Source organism: Pteronotus mesoamericanus, unplaced genomic scaffold (assembly GCF_021234165.1).
Source record: "Pteronotus mesoamericanus isolate MK-2021 breed Mesoamerican mustached bat unplaced genomic scaffold, CSHL_Meso_final scaffold_85, whole genome shotgun sequence".
NCBI classification, from domain to species: domain Eukaryota; kingdom Metazoa; phylum Chordata; class Mammalia; order Chiroptera; family Mormoopidae; genus Pteronotus; species Pteronotus mesoamericanus.
Window position 1 is genome coordinate 44,478,132 of NW_026555329.1, and position 21,451 is coordinate 44,499,582.

Genomic DNA, 21,451 nt, shown 5'->3' on the forward strand with positions numbered 1-21,451 from the left:
GATCACCATACCGGACATCAAACTCTACTACAAAGCTACTATACTCAAAACAATCTGGTACTGGCACAAGAACAGACCCATAAACCGGTGGCACAGAATAGAAAGCCCAGAAATAAGCCCAGGTCTATATGGGCAACTAATATTTGACAAAGGGAGCAGAAGCATAAAATGGAGCAATAATAGCCTCTTCAACAAATGGTGTTGGGAGAGCTGGATGGTTACATGCAAAAAATTGAAATTGGATCATCAGCTGACACCATACACAAAAATGAACTCAAGATGGATAAAAGACTTAAATAGAAGGTGCAACACCATAAAAGTCCTAGAGGAGAACATTGACAGGAAACTCTCAGATATCCCACGCAGCAATTTTTTCACTGATATGTCTCCTAAAGCAAGGGACATAAAGGAAAGAATAAACAAGTGGGACCTCATCAAAATAAGAAGCTTCTGCATGGCTAAAGAAAACATCAGCAAAATGAAAAGGGAGCCAACCCTATGGGAAAATATATTTGCTAATGATAGATCAGATAGAGGTTTGATCTCCAAGGTATATGAAGAACTCACTCGACGCCACTCCAAGAAGACAAACGATCCAATCAAAAAATGGGCAAAGGACCCGTGCAGACGCTTTTCCAAGGAGGAGATACAGAGGGCCCAGAGACGTTTGAAGGGATGCTCGGCATCACTAGCCATCAGAGAAATGCAGATCAAAATCACCATGAGGTACCACCTCACACCGATCAGAATGGCCATCCTAAACAGATCCACAAACAACAGGTGCTGGCGAGGCTGTGGAGAAAAGGGAACCCTAGTCCACTGTTGGTGGGAATGCAGACTGGTGCAGCCATTGTGGAAAGCAGTGTGGAATTTCCTCAAAAAGCTGAAAATGGAACTGCCTTTTGATACAGCGATTCCTCTGCTGGGACTATACCCAAAGAATCCCAAAATGCCAATTCAAAAGAACCTATGCACCCCAATGTTCATAGCAGCACAATTGACACTAGGCAAGTGTTGGAAGCAACCTAAATGCCCATAAATAGACAATTGGATCAAGAAACTATGGTACATTTACACAATGGAATACTATGCAGCAGAAAGAAAAAAAGAACTACTAAACTTCATGACAGCATGTATGTATTATGCTAAGGGAGAGCATTATGCTAAGTGAAATAAGACAGGGGGTGAAAGACAAATACCATATGATCTCACCTATAAGTGGAACCTAACCCACAATACAAAGATGCAAGGAAAATAAGACCAGCAACACTGAAAGGAAAAGAAACCAACAGAGACAAGATGGCAGGAGTGGGGGGGGGCAGGGGAAAAGGAAGGGAAGGGGAAAGTCAAGGAACATATAGCAAGGACTCATGGACAAAACCAAAGGGGAAGAGTTGAGAGAAAGAGGGAGGGAAGTTGGGAGGGAGGGAGGGGGCAAGGGAAAGTGGTGGGGGGTAGGCAGAGACAAATGTATTTGAAAAAATAAAAAAAAATTAAGAACTAAAAAAAATAGTTCACTACTTTTTACTATCAATGATATTTTATTTCATATCCTATACTTTGTTTATCTATAACTTAATTGTAGACATTTGAGTTATTTTCAAATATTTGTTATTACAAATAAAGATGTTTGCCTATAAATAAAAAAGGGTTTCCCTTTAAGATTAGGAACAAGACAAGGGTTTCTGCTTTCACTACTCTTATTCAACGTAGTACTTGAAGTTCTAACCACAGCAATTAGACAAGAAAAAGAAATAAAAGGTATCCAGATTGGAAAGGGGGGAGTAAAATGGTCATTATTCACAGATGACATGATAGCGTACATAGAAAATCCTATCATCTTCACTGAAATACTACTGTACATAAGAAGTAAATTTGACAAAATAATGGAATACCAAGTTAATATGCTGAAACTGATGGCATTTTTGTACACCAACAATGAAATATCAGAAAAAGAAACTAGGGAAAATTCCATTTATTATCACAAGAAGAAAAATAAAGTACCTAGGAATAAATTTAACCAAGGAGGTCAAAGTCCTGCACCTGGAAAACTATAGAACACTGAAGAAAGAAGTTGAGGAAGATACACATAAATAGAAGCAAATACGTTGTTTATGGATTGGAAGAATTAACATCATTAAAATGTCCATACTACCCCAAAAAATCTGTAGATTCAATGCAATTCCTATTAAAATATCAATGGCATACTCACAGATCTAGAATGAAAGTTTCAAAAATTTATATGGAACAAAAAGACCCATAATAGCCTTTGCAACCTTGAGAAAGAATAAAGTAAGAGTAATCACAACAGCTGATATAAAGCTATAATACAAGGCCACTGTAATCAAGACAGTCTGGTACTGGCATAAGAACAGACATGTAGGTCAATGGAACAGAATAGAGAGCCCAGAAATAAATCCATTTCTCTATGATCAATTAACATTTGATAGAGGGAGCATGAGCATACAATGCAGTAAAAATATCCTCTTCAATAAGTGGCATTGGAAGAACTGGACTAACACATGCAAAAAATAAATAAATAAAAGGAAGAAAGAAAAAAAACTAGACCACCAAACTACACCATACACCACAATAAACTCAAAATGGTAAAAGACTTAAATATAAGTCTTGACACCATAAAAGTCCTAGAGGAAATCATAGGGAATAATATATCAGATATCACACATGGTAATTTTTTTTTTTTTGCCGATATATCTCCTAGGGCAAGGAAAATAAAGGAAGAAATAAACAAATGAGATTACATCAAATTAAAAAGCTACTGCAAGGCTAAAGAAACCATCATCAGAATGAAAATGGAACTGACTGTAAGGGAGAACATATTTGCCGATAATACATCAGACAAGGGTTTAATGTCCAAAATATAATAACTCATATGACTCAACACTGGAAAGACAAACAATCCAATTAAAAATGGGCAAAGGGCCTGAATAAACACTTCTCCAAAGAAGACATACAGATGGCCCATAGACATATGAAAAGATGCACATCACTAGCCATCAGAAACATGCAAATTAAAACCAAAATAAGATATCATTTCACACTGGTCAGAATGGCCATAGTTAATAAATCAACAAACAACAAGTGCTGGTGAGGATGGAGAGTGACAGGAACCCTAGTGCACTGTTGGTGGGAATGCAGACTGGCGCAGTCACTGTAGAAAGCAGTACGGAATTCCCTAAAAAAAAATACCATATGATCTCACCTATAAGTGGAACCTAACTAACAATACAAAGATGCAAGGAAAATAAGACCAGCAACACTGAAAGGAAAAGAAACCAACAGAGACAAGACGGAAGGAGAGGGGGGCAGGGGAAAAGGAAGGGAAGGGGAAAGTCAAGGAACATATAGCAAGGACTCATGGACAGAACTAAAGGGGAAGAGTTGAGAGAAGGAGGGAGGGAAGTTGGGACGGAGGGAGGGGGCAACGGAAATTTTTGGCCCAGCAATTCCACTGCTGGGAATATACCCTAAGAATTCTGAATCACCAATTCAAAAGAACCTATTCACCCCTATATTCATAGCAGTGCTATTTACAGCAGCCAAGTTCTGGAAAGACCCTAAGTGACTATCAACAAATGAGTGGATCAAAAAGCTGTGGTACATTTACACAATGGAGTACTATGCAGCAGAAAGAAAAGAAGAAACTCCTACTTTTTGTGACAGCATTAATAGAATCAGAGAACACTATGCTAAGTGAAATAAGCCAGTCAGTGAAAGACCAATACCATATAACCTCATCTATAAGAAGAATCTAATGAACAAAATAAACTAATGAACAAAATAGAACCACAGGCATGGAAACATGGACCAAACTGACAGTATCAAGAGGGGTGGACCAGGGATAATGGTGGAAAAAAGGAGAAGGGACTAGTCAAATAACATGCATGAATAACCGTGGGCATGGACAACAGTGTGGGAGTTTACTGTGGGGTGCAGGGTTGGATGGGCAGAAGAAGGTAAAAGGGGAAACATTAGGACAACTTTAATAGAATAACAATAAAAATATTTTTAAAATTAAAATATAAAAAGTGGCTGGATTCTGATATATTTTGAAGTTAGAGTCAATAGGATTTGCTGAAGTTTTGGGAAGGAGAAAGTCAAGATACTTCATTTAGAAACTTGGTGCAATATATATTAATTTGCAAGCTTTAACTTCTCTTTACTATTTATTTCACATGTTTTTGCCTTATTTCTAATTCTTGGCATCTAGTTTTTTTTCTTTTTGTCTAATTAGTTTTGCCTAATAATTATTTATTAACTACTCACCACTTGGTAATTGCTGTAGAAGATGCAAGATGAGCAAAACATTAATCAAATCTCAAAAAAATAAATTCACAAGAGGCAACACAATTAGAAATTGAGATTATACCATAGAGGAGAAGCCAATCAAATGTTATAGGCAGTCAGAGAAAGGAGATATTCCTTTGCACTCTGAGGAAGAGGAAAGCTCAACAACCAGTGAGCTTGAACAGAATTTTAAGAATAATGCAGGCTTAGGGATTGCTAAAATGATATGCATTGTAGGTGGACACAAGGACCCACATATGATCAGGTCTGGAGGAGAATTAATGCAGTTTGGCTCTAGGGAACAGCTGGTGGGGGGATTAGACAAACTGTCCTCCTATTTAAAGGTCCTTTGAGCCAAGGAGGTAGTAAAAAAGATCAGAAGTGTGGATATGTGTCAGAGACATTTCGGAGATAGGACTACTGGGATAGTGAGGCACCAAAGGCAATGCTGAGGATTAGGGTGCCGTGGCTGAGAGGAAGGTCATGCTAAAACAGAAACAGGGCCAAAGAGGGAAAGGACTTTCTCCTAAATTCTTTCCATTTGGACCACAGAGGCAATGTGAAAAGAAAAAAAAAATACTACAATCAATTCTTGTGACAAATAACATATCTACATTTTCCCAGAAGCAAGTTTGGGAACCTAATTTTCTTGATCCTCTATTTGCTTGGAATATACTTCTGATCTCTGTGACCTCAGAAAATCTTGGAAAAGAAAAAATGGTAGCCATAAGGCAGATTCCTTTAAGATGGAGATTAAGAAGTGCATAAAAACTTTATCAAATTACAAAAAACCTCCAAAGGTTTATAGAAGAACTTTTCAAAACTATTTGAGGTAAGAGTCACAAATAACCACCTGCTCCAACTCTGTTCAGTTTCTCCTTTCTAAAATGAATCAAAATGCAATCTGGCTTCTCTGACTGGAAATTTCTTCCGGTATTTTCCTTAATAGAGCATAGAGGCAGAGGAGGTGAAGAGAAGGTCACTACTTTGACGGTCTATGAAGCTTAAAATGCCCTGGCTACAGACTCCAGCTGAACCAATTTTGTTTTCCATGGTGAAGTCTAACCAAATAAAATTTTGGGAATGTACCCAAGGAGTCTGTATTGAATATTTGAATTTTAGAAGGCAAAAAAGCAGGATAATTGATTATTTTCCAAAGAGCACATTGTCAGCAAGGTATTTCTTCACCCTTCCTACTATTTTCAGAAGTGTTAAAAATAATTAGAAACAAACACAATTATTGGAAAAAAGCATTCAAGGGAGAGTTCCTTTCAGCCCAACATTTTTTAGAGACCTCAGCTGAAAGTTTAGGTAGCACATTTTGAGAGGCAATGGCCTGTTTGCTAATGAATATGAATAGCATTTCCTTATGGACCCTATATTTTTCTAGCAGGAAATGGATAATCTACTATGACATTTCAGTGGGTTGGAACAAGACAGAGAAATCAAACACTAGTTGCCCTGTTTCTTCTTTAATGTAAGATAAATGCCTCAATGGACTAGCAATCATAAAATATATAAGTATTTATAATACAGTACTGCTTTATAACACCATCTGCCAAAAATGGTATTTATTCAGCCACTGATATGAGAACAGATTTTCTTCTACATTATGCAGGGAGGAAATACATCCTAGTGTTAATGAGCATGTACTTTGTATTTAGCCAGCCTAAGTTCTAACAAAATTTTTAGTTGACTGGCTGTATAATTTTGACAATGTTACTTAACCCCACTTTCCTGTCGATAAAGTGGTGTAATAATAATTCTACTTCTTAAAGTCGTTTACTCTATCAAACAAGGTAATATATGGAAAGCATTCTACCAAATGCCTAACACATGTAAGTACTCAATAAATAATAGCTGTTATCTTCATTCCACTGGTCAAAATTGGCAGCATATAAAAACGACAGTTTTAAAGTATTTGGAACATTTGAACTGAATGCTTTTTAAAGGAATGCTAAGGGCTAAGTTAATGAGCCCCTTTTCTGGTCCAGACAAATAGGACTTTGTATTAAAATTGAGGCATACAATCAGTCTCCATAGGCTAGATTATACTGTGGTAAAAAACAATTCCCAAATTGCATTGGCTTAAAAACAACACAGATGTATAACATACTCACACTACAGGTCCATCATGGGTTGAAAGGGCCCTAGTCTGGTGAAGCAGCCACCATCTCACACACTGCCAAATTGTCATTAACAGACACAGTCTTAAAACAGCAAGTGAGTGTTCTGACCTGCAGGTGGCATGCATATCCTTTCCATTTACAATTTTTGGCCAGTCACAAGTCCTCACCCAAAGGGGTCAGGACACACTACCCTGCTTTTGGAAAGTAGAAACTGGAAATCTGATGGACAACACTGATGGCTACCACAGGATCATAGACATAGTTGAAAATAGACTCTTACCGTATAGGTAGTGGCACGTGAGGAAGTCTTTATTGAGTCACAAAATAATGAATTAAAATTTGTTATATCAGGGGTTATAAATAGTGCCTCTGAACTCTGGGTGAAACCAAGGGATTACCCATTTAAGTTGCTTTGAGTTTCTGGGATGCCTGACCATGTAAGCAGTCCAATAGATTAAGTGCTTCTGTTAGAGATGTCCAAAGCCACCTTTATATTTTAAGGCCTTTTCCTACCATTCCATTCCAGTTTCAATGGTTTTATCTGTTTTTTTTCCTCACATCTAATGGGTTTAATGTGTTCTAACTGTATGGGTACATTTGGCACCTTGGATGTTATGGCTTAAAGGTGCAATATAAAAAATATTGTTATTGCTATGATGAGTTCAAGCACTGGAGGAAAACTGTGAAATAAATTGGTACAGGAGTTATTATTATTTTCAGCAAAACAAAATTTGTCTTCTTATAACGCTAGTAAGCCTTGCATATTAAATAGTATCTACAGCATGTATCATAGCAATGGTCTAAAAAAGTCAAAATAAAAATGTTTAATATAGCATTTCATATGTTATAAAACAGATGTTTGCTTTTAAGTATTCTTGATATTTTTTAAAAGTTTATATGCATATCTGCCATTAAAAAAAACAACAAACGCAAAGACCTAGAAGTCTATCTTTAACTTCACTTATTCTTGCTTCCAGTATGAGATAGGCCAGCTATGTTAATTAATTTAACCCTCAGGATTGATCATTTGCCAGTGTGCTATGAGGTGGAGCAATAGATTGTTTCATTGCTTTAAAAATGTGTCATCAAGATGGGAGGTGCATAAAGTTCTGGAAAAAAGTACTGTTTAGGTTCTTTCCCTGATGATGTGATATTATATTTCCATTACTTGAATATTCATTATGGTTTCCCACATGTTTTTGGTTACTTCTGTTTCCTGAAACTGTTTACCTTATTAAGTTGGTCTGGATTATAAAATGTAGTTTGGATTCTGTGTATAGTTAGTGTAGCTTGGGATGTTTGCATAGATTGGGTAGAGTCCCTTTTCATCCTGAAAGAATCATGGAAGGTTTCTAAAAGGAGATGAAACAAAATAGTCAGGATCTTGTTACTGAAGGGCCTCAAACCGCATATGGAACACACTATAGGGCTAGTCCGAGGCATTCTCTCACACACCAGGAACTGGGTCCTCCCTGCAACTTAAACCAGTAACTTTCTGCAAAGAGCACAGTAAAGGCATCATTCCTTTTGTGGGAGGAAAGAGAGGAAAGCTTTGGAGAGTACTACCTAGCTCAGAAACATGAGAAATCAAAATGTATGGATGGTGCTGTGATTTTAGGACTTTGTACAAAGAAATAGGTGGCATATGACAAACTAATTTGAAAAGAAGTTAGTATTATGTGCCTACTGGACAAGACATCTAGTAGATCTGTGAGCTGGAAAGATGAAGAGAACAGACTAGTCAGAACATGGAACCTGAAGCTGTTCTTGGCATGTTCTACTCCAAGACCTTTTGGTTCAATTTCAAAGTTAGATAATTCTTACTTCTTTTGCTCCCTCCCTTTCACCAGGAAGCAGTGTGGAAAGCATCCAGCCACAGGCCTAATATACAGTTAAGCACTTACTAAGTAGTGGTTCCCAATGTAATTCTACATGACTTAGAGACTGGGACAAGATTCCTTCTTACCTACCTTTGTATTTTGTTAGCCTCAATCTATTGAAATCTAGGTTCGTGAAGTTTAACAGTTTGGTTGTCCTTGGAAGGCATATGCAGACATTGAAACAAAGGCATTGTCATGTTCTTAGAATTACACAGAACATCCTTGAGGGGAACACAGGCAGTTCACACACAATCCTTCCTTAGAGGTAGGTATAGTCTACAAACCATGCCACCCAATTCCCTTCTTCTCTTTAAAATTCATTTTTAATTTTTTTCAGTTACAGTTTACATTCAATATTATTTTGTGCTAGTTTCAGGTGTATAGCAAGTAGTTGGACAATCATATACTTTACAGAATGTTCCTCTGGATATTTCGGTACTCAACTAGCACCATACATGTTACTATAATGTTATTGATTGTACTTCTTAATCTCTTCACCTTTTTTAACCCAGTACCCCAAGATCCCTCCCCTCTAGCAACCATCAGTCTGTTCTCCATATCTATGAGTCTATTTCTGTTTTGTTCATTTATATTGTTGTTTATATTTCACATATAAGTGAAATCATATGGTATTTATCATTCTCTGGCTGACATTTTGCTTAACATAATACCCTCTGCCATCCATGCTATGCAAATAGTAAGATTTCATTCTTTGTTATGACCAATTAATATTTAATTGTATATATGTATCCTGCTACTTTCTTATCCACTTGTCCATTGATGGGTATTTGGGTTACTTCCATAGCTTGGTTATTGTAAATGTTGCTGCAATGAACATAGGGATATATATATCCTTTTTAATCCGTGTTTTGGGTTTCTTCAGATAAATCTCCAGAAGTGGAATCACTGGATCATAGGGCAGTTCCATTTTTAATTTTTTGAGGCCCTCTGTACTATTTTTCACAGTGGCTGTACCAATTTGCTTCCCCACCAACAGTGCTCAAAGGTTTCTGTTTCTCCACTTCTTGACCCATACTTGTTTCTTGATTTACTGATAGCCATTCTGATACCTATTTCCAAACTATTTCAGATGTGAGGTGATATCTCATTGTGGTTTTAATTTGCATTTCTCTGATGATCAGTGAAGTTGAGCATATTTTCGTATGCCTATTGTATGCCTATTGGGCATCTGTATGTCCTTTTTGAAGAAGTGTCTGTTCAGGTCCTTTGCCCATTTTTTAACTGGATTATTTTGTACTGAGTAGAATGAGTTTATACATTTTGGCTGTTAACCTCATATCAGATGTATCATCAGCAAATATATTCTCCCACTTAAGTAGCTTGTAATTTCATTTTGTTGATGGTTTTCTTTTGTTGTGCAAAAGCTTTTTAGTGTGATGTAATTCATTTACTATTTTTTCTTTTGTTTCCCTTGCCTGAGGAGATATATCAGAAAAAATATTACTAAGAGAAATGCCTGAGATATTACTGACTCTATTTTCTTCTATGAGATTTACAGTTTTGACTCTAACATTTAAGTATTTAATCCATTTTGAGTTTATTATTGTATATGCTGTAAAAAGATGGATTACTTTTATTTTTTAGCATGTATTGGTTCAGTTTTTCCAACAGTATTTATTGAATATATCTATTTATCCCATTGTATGTTCTTGCCTCCCTTGTCAAATATTAATTGAGCAGATGAGTATGGGTTTATTTCTGGGCTCTCTATTCTGTTTCATTGAGCTATATGCTTGTTTGTATGCCAGTGCTATGCTATTTTGATTACTGTAGACTTGTAGTATATATAAATATCAGATAGCATGATACCTCCAACATTGTTTTTCTTTCTCAAGATTGCTGTACCTATTTGGGGGTTTTGTGATTCCTTATAAGTTTTCAGATTATTTGTTTCAGGTCTGTAAAAAAATTTAATTGATATTTTGATAGGAATTTTGTTGAATCTATAGGTTGTTTTGGGTAATATATACATTTTAACAATGTTAATTATTCCTATCAATGACCATGGTATATACTTTCATTTCTTTGTATCTTCTTCAATTTCTTTCTTCAGTATTTTATAGTCATCCAAGAACAGGTGTTTTACCTCACTTGTCAAATTTATTTCAAGGTATTTTATTTATTTTTAATAAAATTGTAAATGGGATTGTTCTCTTAGTTCCCTTTCTGATAGAGTATTATTGGTGTATAAAAATGCAACCAATTCTGAATATTTTGTATCTTGCTATTTTACTAAGTTATTAATTAGTAAGTTACTAGATTTATTAGTTCTAGTAGTTTTTGGTGGAGTCTTTAGGTAGGGTTCTCTACCTACAGTATCACAGCATCTACAAATAATGATAGCTTTGTTTCTTCTTCTTCAATTTTAATGTATTTTATTTCCTCTTGTCTAATTGCTATGACTAGGACTTCCAGTAATAAAAGTGGTGAAAGTGTAATTATCTGTCTTGTTCCTAATCCTAAGAGAAATGCTTGTCTGTTTTTGCCGATTGAGTATAATGTTAGCAGTGGGTTTGTCACATATGCCGTTATTATGTTTATATATCTTCTCTCTAGTCCCACTTTGTCAAGATTTTTTTATCCTAAATGGGTTCTGGGTTTCATCAAATACTTTTTATGCATCTATTGATGTGATCTTATGATTTTTATCCTCATTTTGTTTATGTGGTGTATCACATTGAATGATTTGCAGATATTGTCCCGAATTTGTATCAAAGGAATAAATCCTACTTGATTGTCATGTGTGATCTTTTTTAATGTATTGATAGGTTCTCTTTTCTAATGTTTTGAGGGTTATTTTTGCATCTATGTTCATCAGGGATATTGACCTGTAATTTTATTTTGTTGGAGTGTCTTTATATGGTTTCAGAATTAAGATAATGCTCATCTCATAAAATGAGCTGGGGAGTCTTCCCACTTCTTGAATGCTTTGAAATAGTTTGAAGATAGGCATTAGTTCTTTATAACTAACTAATATAACTAATTTTTAAATGATGTTCAGTAAAATTCACCTGTGAAGCTATTTGGTTCAGGAATTTGCTTGTTGGAAGTTTTTTGCTGCTTCTATTTCATTAATTGTAATTTTTCTGTTCAGGTTTTCTTTCTTGTTGATTCACTATGAAAGATTTTATGTTTCTCAGAATTTTTTCATTTTTTCCAGACTGTCAAATTTGTTGTCATATAGTTGTTCATATGTTTTTATAATCCTTTTTATTTCTGTGATGTCAGTTACTTCTCTTTCATTGCTGATTTTATTTATTTAGATCCTCTCTCTCTTTTCTTGATTAGTCTGGTAAAATTTTGTTTATTTGTCTTTTCAAAGAATCACCTCTTGGTTTCAACAATCCTTTTTATTATTGTTTATACTCTATTTCATTTTTGCTCCGATCTTTATTATTTTCTTTCCTTTACTCAATTTGGGCAGTTTGTTGTCCTTTGTTAGTCCTTTCAGTATAGGGTTAGATTGTTTATATTGGATTTTTCTTGCTTCTTGAGGTAGGCCTATGTTGCTATGAATTTCCCTCTTAGGACTGTTTTGCTGTGTCCCATAGATTTGGAGTTGTGTTTCCATTTTCATTTTTCTCAAGTTAATCTTTTGATTTATTCCTTGATGTCATTAATCATTCATTGTTTAGTAACATATTATTTAGCCTCCATGTGTTTGTGTATTTTCAGGTTTTTCCCTTGTAATTTATTTCTAGTTTCATACCACTGTGGTCAGAGACGATGGTTGACATAACTTCAAAGTTCTCAAATTTATTGAGACTTGTTTTCTGTCCTAACATGGTCTATCCTAGAAAATGTTTCATGTGCACTTGAAAAGAATATATATTCTACTGCTTTAGGGTAAAATACTCTGAAGATATCTATTAAGTCAATCTGATCTAGTGTGTCCTTTAAGGCCATTGTTTTGTTGTTGATTTTCTGTCTGGAATATCTATGCAATAATGCCAATGAAGTGTTAAAATCTTTTTACAATGGCTGTATTATTGTCAATCTCTCTGTTTTTGTGCATTAGATTTTTTAATATATTTAAGTGCTCCTGTGTATAGTGAATAAATGTTTAAAAAGGGTTATATACCATTGTTGGATTGATCCCTTTATCATTATGTAGTGTTCTTCTTTGTCTCCTATTATAGCCTTTGCTTTACAGTGTATTTTGTCTGATATAAGGAATGCTACCCTAGCTTTTTTAAATTTCCATTTTCATTAAATATCTTTTTCCATTTTTTAAATGTTAGTCTATGTTTCATTCTTAGGTAGGTCTCTTGTAGACAGCATATATGGGTCCTATTTTCTAATCCGTTAGCTACACTGTGTCTTTTGTTTGGAGAATTTAAGCCATTTGCATTAAAAGCAATTATTGATAAGTATATATTTAATGACATTTTATTTTTCTGTAACTGCTTTTTTCCTCTTCCTTCTTCTATTACTCCTCCTTCTCCTTCCTTTTCTTCTTCTTAAAGAAAACTCTTTTGCATTCCTTGTAATGCTGGTTTGGTGGTAATAAACTCCTTTAGTGTTTTCTTATCTGGGAAGTTCTTTATTTCTCCTTCAATTTTAAATGATAATCTTGGTTGCATGTCTTCAGTTTTCATCACTTTGAATACTTTGTGCCAATACCTTCTGGAATGAAATATTTATGTTGAGAAATCAGCTGACAGTCTAATGGGAGTTCCGTTATATATTATATAATTATATATATTATATAATTATATATATATGTAATAGGTAATAGGTAATTATATATAGGTATATAACTATTATATATAACTATATATATAACTAACTGTATTTCTCTTGGGCTTCTAAGATTCTCTATTTGTCTTACATTTTGCAATCTCAATTGTAATGTGTGTTGATGTGGGCCATCTAGTTTGAGACTCTCTGTGCTTCCTGGACTTGTGTGTCTTTTTCCTTTGCTGAGTTAGGGAAATTTTCATTCATTACTTTTTCAAATATGTTATCAGTCCCTTACTCTTTCTCTTCTCTTCTGGTACTCTTATTATGTGGATATTGTCACACTTCATGTTGTCCCAAAGGTCACTTAAACTATCCTCAATTTTTAGTTTTTTCTTTTTGCTCTGATTGGGCATTTTCTGTTACCTTGTCTTCTAAATCACTGATTCAATGCTCTGCTTCATCTATATTATTTTTTATTTCTTGTAGTATATTCTTCATTTCAGATATTATACTTTTTATTTATGGCTTCATTTATGTTCTATATTATGGTCTCTATGTCCTTTTTCATGTTGTTGAAGTTCTTACTAAGTTACTTGAGCATCCTTATGACCACTGTTTTAAACTCTTACTCTGGTAGTTTGGTTGCATCTCTTTCATTCAGTTCTTTTTTAGATTTCTCCTGTTCTCTCATTTCAGTCATATTTCTTTGTTTCCCAGTTTGGCTGGCTTTGTTTGTTTCTGTGTATTAGGTAGATTAGCTATATCTCTTGTTCTTGGTAGTGTCTTCTTGTATAGTAGACAAGAAGTCCAGTATTCTACTGGAGCTAGTGGCACAGTCTTCTTGACCACCTGTGCTGGATTCTTCAGAAATATCCCTTGTGTGGATTATGTGAACCCTCTTGTTGTAATTGAGTTTTGATTGCCATTGGCTTGCCCAGGGGTAGGTCAACCTCAGTCTGCTGACTGTGAACATAGACCTCAAACACTGTGTATTAATTGCTCTGAGGGTGCTCTGAGCCTGTTTACACTGTCTGCAACATTCTTTCCTCTATTAATTGTATTAATAACTCAGTTAAGACTCAGCTTAAAGATCATATAATCTGTTTGGCCTTAATATACATCCCACTTAGAATAGTCTTTTAATATCACAATGGCCCCTCCTTACTCTGCCTATAATATTCTCTTCTTTTCAGTAGGTTTTCTTTAATAATTTTAACATTTATATTAAATTTAGCTATGTATTTATTTGTTTGCTTATTTGCTTCTTGTGTGTCTCTAAAATTAGAATATAAATTTTATGAGAGTATGGTCCAGGTTTTGTTAATATATGTCTAGATCATAGAGCTGAGACCTTGACACAGGGATAGATACTCAAAAATTATATATAGAATAAATTTGTGGATAAAAAATTAATTAAACTGATATAAACAGTAGGTATTCAAATACCTTAATATCAAGAATTAGTTTAATAACAATTTCTATTAGATGATAGAACATGGACCATGGAGCCTGACATATAGGAGATATTGTCCTGGTTCTTTCGATTATCTAGCTGGGTAACCTTAGAAAAACTTACCATATAAAAGGCCACAGTTTTCTGATCTATAAAATGAGAGTTATAATGGTCTCTATTCTATAAATTCAAAAGTCTCATAGATCTATAAAAATCACAGTCTACAATCATTGCAGGTGTTTAAGAAAGGATGCTTGCCATTATCTTTATTTTGTAGGACTGTGAAAGTCATTGAGGGTCCATTAGCAAACACAGTGTCATTTCTCTGTCCCCATCAAGGACAAAAAACTAAACAGACAATTTAGTGCACTATGTATAGTGCTGTTATAGAAGATACACAGGTAATATGTGCTATTCAAATGTTCTTGACATCAAGGTCAAGTGGATTTTCTTTATTTATATTTCATCAATTACTCAACTCTTGCCATATTGTAATTTGCTTCATATTTGGATTATGATTTTCTTATGAAAATTCTGTTTTCTCAATATTTTTCTTACATAATGTAATTCTATCTTATTATTATATATTTCCAAAATCTGTTATAAAAACTTTAAAACCTTTCAGTTATATTAGTTACATAATGAAGAATATTTTTATGTTGTTAGTCTCTTATTTTGAAGGCCTCTGTCCTCTTCCGTCTCTATCTTATTGATTCTCCAGGTCTTAGCTATCATCCTGGGAACTTCTTTTCCCATCACTTCTTAGTTGATTCTCATCGTGTACCAAAATTTTCTTCTTCTATCATTTACTCCCATATTTTACTGGAGTCTGCATCAAGAAACTTTCTTAAATAAATTTCCTTAATTTTTGTAAGTTGGAAAGTGTATTTATATTTGATTAATAATGTAATTAGATAGATAATTCTGGGTTTAATATCATTTCTATTTAGAAATTTGAAAATAAGCCTTACTTTTTTCTATTATCTAGAAAAAACTAGTCAGATTAGTCTATACTGAGATACTGAGATACTGAATCTGCTTTCAGACCTACTTCTATTATAAAACCTATCTCCCTAATAACCACTGATTTTAATATTATATGCATTTAGGAAGCTGAACCCACTTCTTCTCAGTCTCAATATAGAATATTCTGGGCTTCAGCTTTTTCTGCCTCTTTTAACCTATCAACATGATCCCATCCATTACATTATTAAATTTGTTGAAATATCTCATTTACTAATGATGCATCCTTTCATTATCTTCACACACATGAAGTTTTATGTTTGTTGAACTTCTATACTGTCATTTCAGTGGTATTTCAGGGGAGATTGAAGGTTATATTTGTATTCAAAGCCCCCCCAAGGTACAACTTGAAATTAGTGTACAGCTTGCCATCAGTTATATGCACTGTAATGCATTTAACCAGTGCTCGCGATTTGGAAATATTTTACTTTTTTCCCAATGTTATAACCATTTTATGTCTTTTTTTCATTTTTTTAAAGATTTTATTTCTTTATTTTTAGAGTCAGGGGAAGGGAGGGAGGAAGATAAGAAGAGAAACATTAATGTGTGATGCTTCTCACATGCCCCCCACGGGGGACCTGGCCTGCAACCCAGGCATATGCCCTGACTGGGAATTAAACCAGCAACCCTTTGGGTCACAGGCTGGCACTCAATCCACTGAGCCACATCAACCAGAGCCTATTTGACTTCTTTATCGGGAAGGAAGAAGTTAGAGACTGGCTTAAGGGTGTCGTACATGAAAGAAGGAAGAGTTAAATATCTAGTCCTAACAAAAGTAACTTTTGGAAGCAGTCAAGAGAAGGAAAGTAAAAGAGGGACAGAAAGGTATAAGGGGACTAAAAGGTAATGGAAAAAATACAATAAAAATCATTAAATAAGAAAAAGAAAGGTAGGACATACCTGGGCACTAGAGTCCTTCACAACATTTATGAAATGAGAACTTATCCTCTCCTAGACCCCTGAGGGTAAAGAGAAAAATCACATTTTTATAGTTCCGTAAGTTAGAATGCATTACTCCAGATAAGAGAACAAAATATTTAGGATAAAATTACCAGGTCACATTTAATAAGCCAATATAGGTTCATCAGTTGTAACAAACACACTATTTGGTGGGAGGATTTGTTAGTGGTGGAGGCATGCATGGGACAGGGGATGTATGAGAAATCTCTATGACTTTCTCTCAATTTAGCTGTGAACCTAAAACTTCTCTAAAAATATCTTTTTTAAAAAAACACATAATCTACTGTAAAAAACACTAAACTTTTTCAGATTTTTAACAATCATTACCACTTGGTTACATGACCAGAATGGTGAAAGTCAGCAGCCAAAAACACTGAGAAAACCCAGTAAGCCTCCTGTAGAATTGAGTCTGCATATAACTACTCTGTACAGTCTCAACCCTTTAATTGCATCCCAGCCAAAAATCCAAAGAAGAGTAAACACATCATTAACCCATTCCACATGCTGGGTAGGTATTTTTTTCTTATTTTAATCACAGAAATGCTAATGTACTTCTTTAAATAAAAACTTTTTTATTTAAAAAGGAAGGAAGGGAGGAAGGAAGAAAAGGAGGGAAGGAGGGAGGGAGGGAGGGAGGGAGGACAAACAATGAGGTGCATAGGTTCTTTGCATGAATTGGTGTTTCAGTATTCTTAGGGTATAATCCCAGCAGTGGAATTGCCAGGTCAAAACAGCACAGTTTACAATAGCCAAATGTTGGAAGCTAATTTTACTGATGGGAACCTTAGTGCCAATCAGTAAATGAGTGGATCAAAAAACTATGGTACATTTACACAATGGAATACTATGCAACAGAAAGAAAGAAGGAGCTCCTACCCTTCACTACAACATGGACAGACCTGGAGAGCATTATGCAAAATATTAAGCAAACTATAACCAGAGACATTGAAATAAAGAACAAACTGACAGTAACGAGAGGAGAGGAAGGAGGGGGATAATGGAGAAAAAAGGGAGCGGTTGTCAAGGAACATGCATAAAGGACATATAGAAAAAGCCAAAAGAGGATAGATCAAGGGTGAGAAGGGGGGGGATCTGTGCAGCTGGAAAAAGTAATGGGGGAAAAATGGAGACAAGTGTACTTGAACAACAATAAAAAAATCCTCAATTAAAAAAAAAAATACAAAATCCCATACAAAGAGGTCTTGGAGGCTGTCGGTTAGAAAACTTTGTGGGAAGGATAGAGCTAAGAGTATTGAGTGGATTTAAAAATTTGTATAGCTTCTTGCCTCTAAAATTTGTCAACATTTCTTATTACATCCATAATTATTTTAATTTAAAAAAAATTTACTTTTTTCCATCATCATTTATCCCCTCATACTTTCTTCCACCTCCGCTCACCCCTTTTCCCCCCAATTATCACACTGTTTTCCATGTTCATGAGTTCTTTCTCTTTTTTATTTTTTCCTATTTTCCCTTGATCCCTCCACCCCCCTAGCCTTCCCTGGAGCTGTCAGCGTGCTTTCTATGAGCCTGTCTCTATTTTGCATTTTTAAAATCAAGATTTGTCCTTTCAGTTGTGTGAACACCTTTAAAACTCTTGACATTTAGATGACAGATTTCTCTCCAGAAGATTGCACTGATTTTCACTGCTACCAATCACTAACCTTTTAAAAACAGTAAAACATATCCACAAGATTTGAAAATTTTATAAACAAAATTGTCTCTTATTATTTTCATGTAAGCTTCTTTAATTATTATTGATATTGAATATTATCCATATTATATTACTCAAATGATCAAAACAACCCTCAAAAGGTATTGTTAGCCTCATTTTAGAAATGTGTAGACTGAAGCTCAGAGACTTTAAAAATCTTCAAGATTACACAGCTTGCAAGTGTTTGAAAGCATATGTGAACATAGATTTTACTTTGCCAAAATTAACTTAAGAACATGTGACTTATCTGCTCATCTTTGTTTAATGGAAGATCATATTATTTATTCTTTCTGGGCCTTAGATGTATATAATTATATCAAACATTTTCTACTCCTTGAAACAAGTGCATTTTAAAAACCTTTTATTTTCTTCGTGCAAAGCTTAGACTGAGAGGGACATCCCTCATACACTCAGCTATTTTACAGGGTGGTATGAACAGGAACTTAATGAGAGCTCATTTTACTCTGGGATTTGAACATCACTTTACTTGCTTCATTGCATATACATGTTTTAATCCAAGTAAGTGTAAAAATTTACCAACTAATACCAAACTAACAACCTAAATTATTTAAGATCTTTTTAAAGCAAAAAGTTAAATACCTTTAATCCTAAACTAGGGACATAGTCTTCAGCATAACTCTGGAAGCTACCAGGAAAATATGGTATATAGAGGGAGTGGCTCAAGTTGAAATTACCTTTAGTATGGCTGGATCTGAAGAGCTTCCTCAATACCATCATTGCATGGAGGTTAAACATTCAGGTTCTTAGTACTGATGTGTACTATAACGTGGACAAAATCTTGAAAACATGATGCTGAGTGAAAGAAGCAAACACAAAAGGTCACCTACTATATGATTCCATTTATATGGAATATCCAGAATAGATATAGCCATACAGTCAAAAAGTAGGTTAGTAGTTGCTAGGGGATGGAAGGAGCAGGAGTTGAGTGAAACTGTCTAATGGGTAGAAGGTTTTACTTTAAGTGATGGAAGTGTTTTGAAACTAGATAGAGATGGTTGTTATATAGCATTGCTAATGTGCTAAATGCCACTGAATTGTTCACTTTAAAATGGTTAATTTTATGTAATATGAATTTCATCTAAAGAAATTTTTTTTTTAATTCCAAGTTCTTCAACCCAATAGATCTCAATTTGAAAGCTACCTCTGTCCCTTCCTTGCTGGATGACAACGGACAAGTTATTTTAATTTCCCAACCTAAACCCTAACTCTAACCATTTTACCTTAAGCCTGCTTTACCTTAAATGCCCATACAGGATTGTTTTGAGGATTATATGAGATAATCTATGTACCACCTTTGGCACAGTGGCTGATGCATCATAAATTCTCAGGAAATGGTGGCTATTACTGCTTACTACTATTAGCATTGTCAGCAACAATAAAAATAGTAGGTCATGTTCCAAGCAAGGTTCTTGGTGTATTCAAGTGACTACTTTCCAGTTGGAAGCCTCATTTCAGGTTATTAATTTAGGAAAAATTCACATGGCATTAACTTTAAAAATGTATTCCCTCAATGGGATTCTTCTTTTGAAAAGCAAGTTTTAGATTAAAACTGTTGTTAATTAATGTCAAAATAGAAGTAGGTCTGTGAGAGCAATGAGTAAGGGTCACATCCCTAAAACTTCAGATTATCAGCTTCTGTAGGAGAGTAGCACACTGTACTTCCCAATTTATACTCCTTTACTGAAAAGGGACCAGCTCATGAAAAAAGTCAGGCACTGAGGCTTTTAAAAGTAAATGTGAGAAGAAAAACAGGGATTTCACTGGGCTTCAGATAAGGAAAACTTTGCCTATCAGTTGAAAGTTTCCATTTATCTGTAGTGGATGGCATGTGTTACACAGAGGGGTGGCTCGATGGTCTCTGTTCCTTTAACTCAATCAAAAGTAGTTTCTACAACAGTACTTTTTATTAATGGAACTCTCCAAAGAGCTAGAAGTGCATTTTTTACTTCCCTGACTGACAATTTGTTACCCACACATGTTTTGGTTTTATTTGTTCTTCTTATGGGTTTCCCATATCAAGAGGAGGCTGAAAAAATTTTTATGAGATAGAAATGAAGTTTTGTAGTCTTCTTGTAACTATGTAATTTGTTTCCCTGAAGGCTAATAAAATGAGATATAAAGGACAACAACATCAATACCACTTGTTGAATGAGGCAATAAAGGTAAAGTCTGTTCCTCAATATCAGTTCAGCTTTTCCATGGTAGAGTGGAAAGTAAAAAGAGACTGCTAAGGCTATGGAAACTGCATGATCTTCAATTGGAGACAATGCAAATGCATATGGATTTGCATCCTGGTGTTATTAATTATTAGCCGTGTGACCGTGAGTAAAATCTTAGCTTTTTGGGCTTTAGTGGCCTAATGTGAAGAATGAGGATATCTATTTCCAAGAGTTGTTGAAAGTATGGCTTTAATTATCCTGTTTTTAGTGTTCAGTGCTCAGCAAATAACTGGAGATATATGTCTTTTCCCCTTGTACTGCAAGCTTCAAGAAAGATGCTGTGGCAGCCTTTGCCATCAGAGTAGCCAGTGAGTTTTGTGTGTTCTTGTGGGCTAGGGAATGTTTGCTTAGTGCTTTCTGTCCAGTATCTCACTTAAATTCTTACATTAACTTTATGTGGTAAACATCATACCCAGTTTACAGCTATGGAACATGAGGCTCAGAGAAGTTAAATGATTTGTCCAAGATGGCTCTGCTAGCAATTATAAAAGATAACAACACCCAAACTCAGGTCTCCCTGACAATGGAGTTTGCATATATAACTTCTACTATCAAAAACCTTCAGCCAGGGTTTAGATGCTGTTTAGCTGATCTGCTGTTTGTTGAATTAAATCTTAGAACTATACAGTAGACACTGAATAGTAACATTGTGGGTTATCCTCACCTGAAGTCTGATTTTCAGCTTCAGAAAGACATTATATATCCTGGTCAGTATTCTCTTGGACACAGACAATCCACTCAGTTGAGCACCCTACACCCAAGAGTTCCTGTGACAGGACTGAGGACTTCTGAACAGGCCCAGCACATACTAAACATGTGTATGCAGCATTTGCATAGTGGTTCATAGGTCAGAAGACCTCTGTGCAGTTGGATGAAATGAAGTCAAGAAAAGGTACAAGTGAAAATACATTTCTTTCCAAAATAATGGTGCATCTGCAAGGGTATGACTGGCAGTGATATTCTTGGCATTCATTGGAAACACCCCAGGCTGCTTGGGTAATTAATTTCCTAAGGTTAGTCATTAACAGGCTTCCTGCTTT

The 21,451-nt window shown here is 35.0% G+C and overlaps 1 protein-coding gene across 6 annotated transcripts in view; it reads left to right on the forward strand.

Moving 5' to 3' along the window:
* SUGCT (succinyl-CoA:glutarate-CoA transferase) overlaps window positions 1–21,451 on the forward strand; it is a 976,712-nt gene that overhangs the window by 953,943 nt on the left and 1,318 nt on the right. The gene's annotated exons all lie outside the window — the stretch shown is intronic.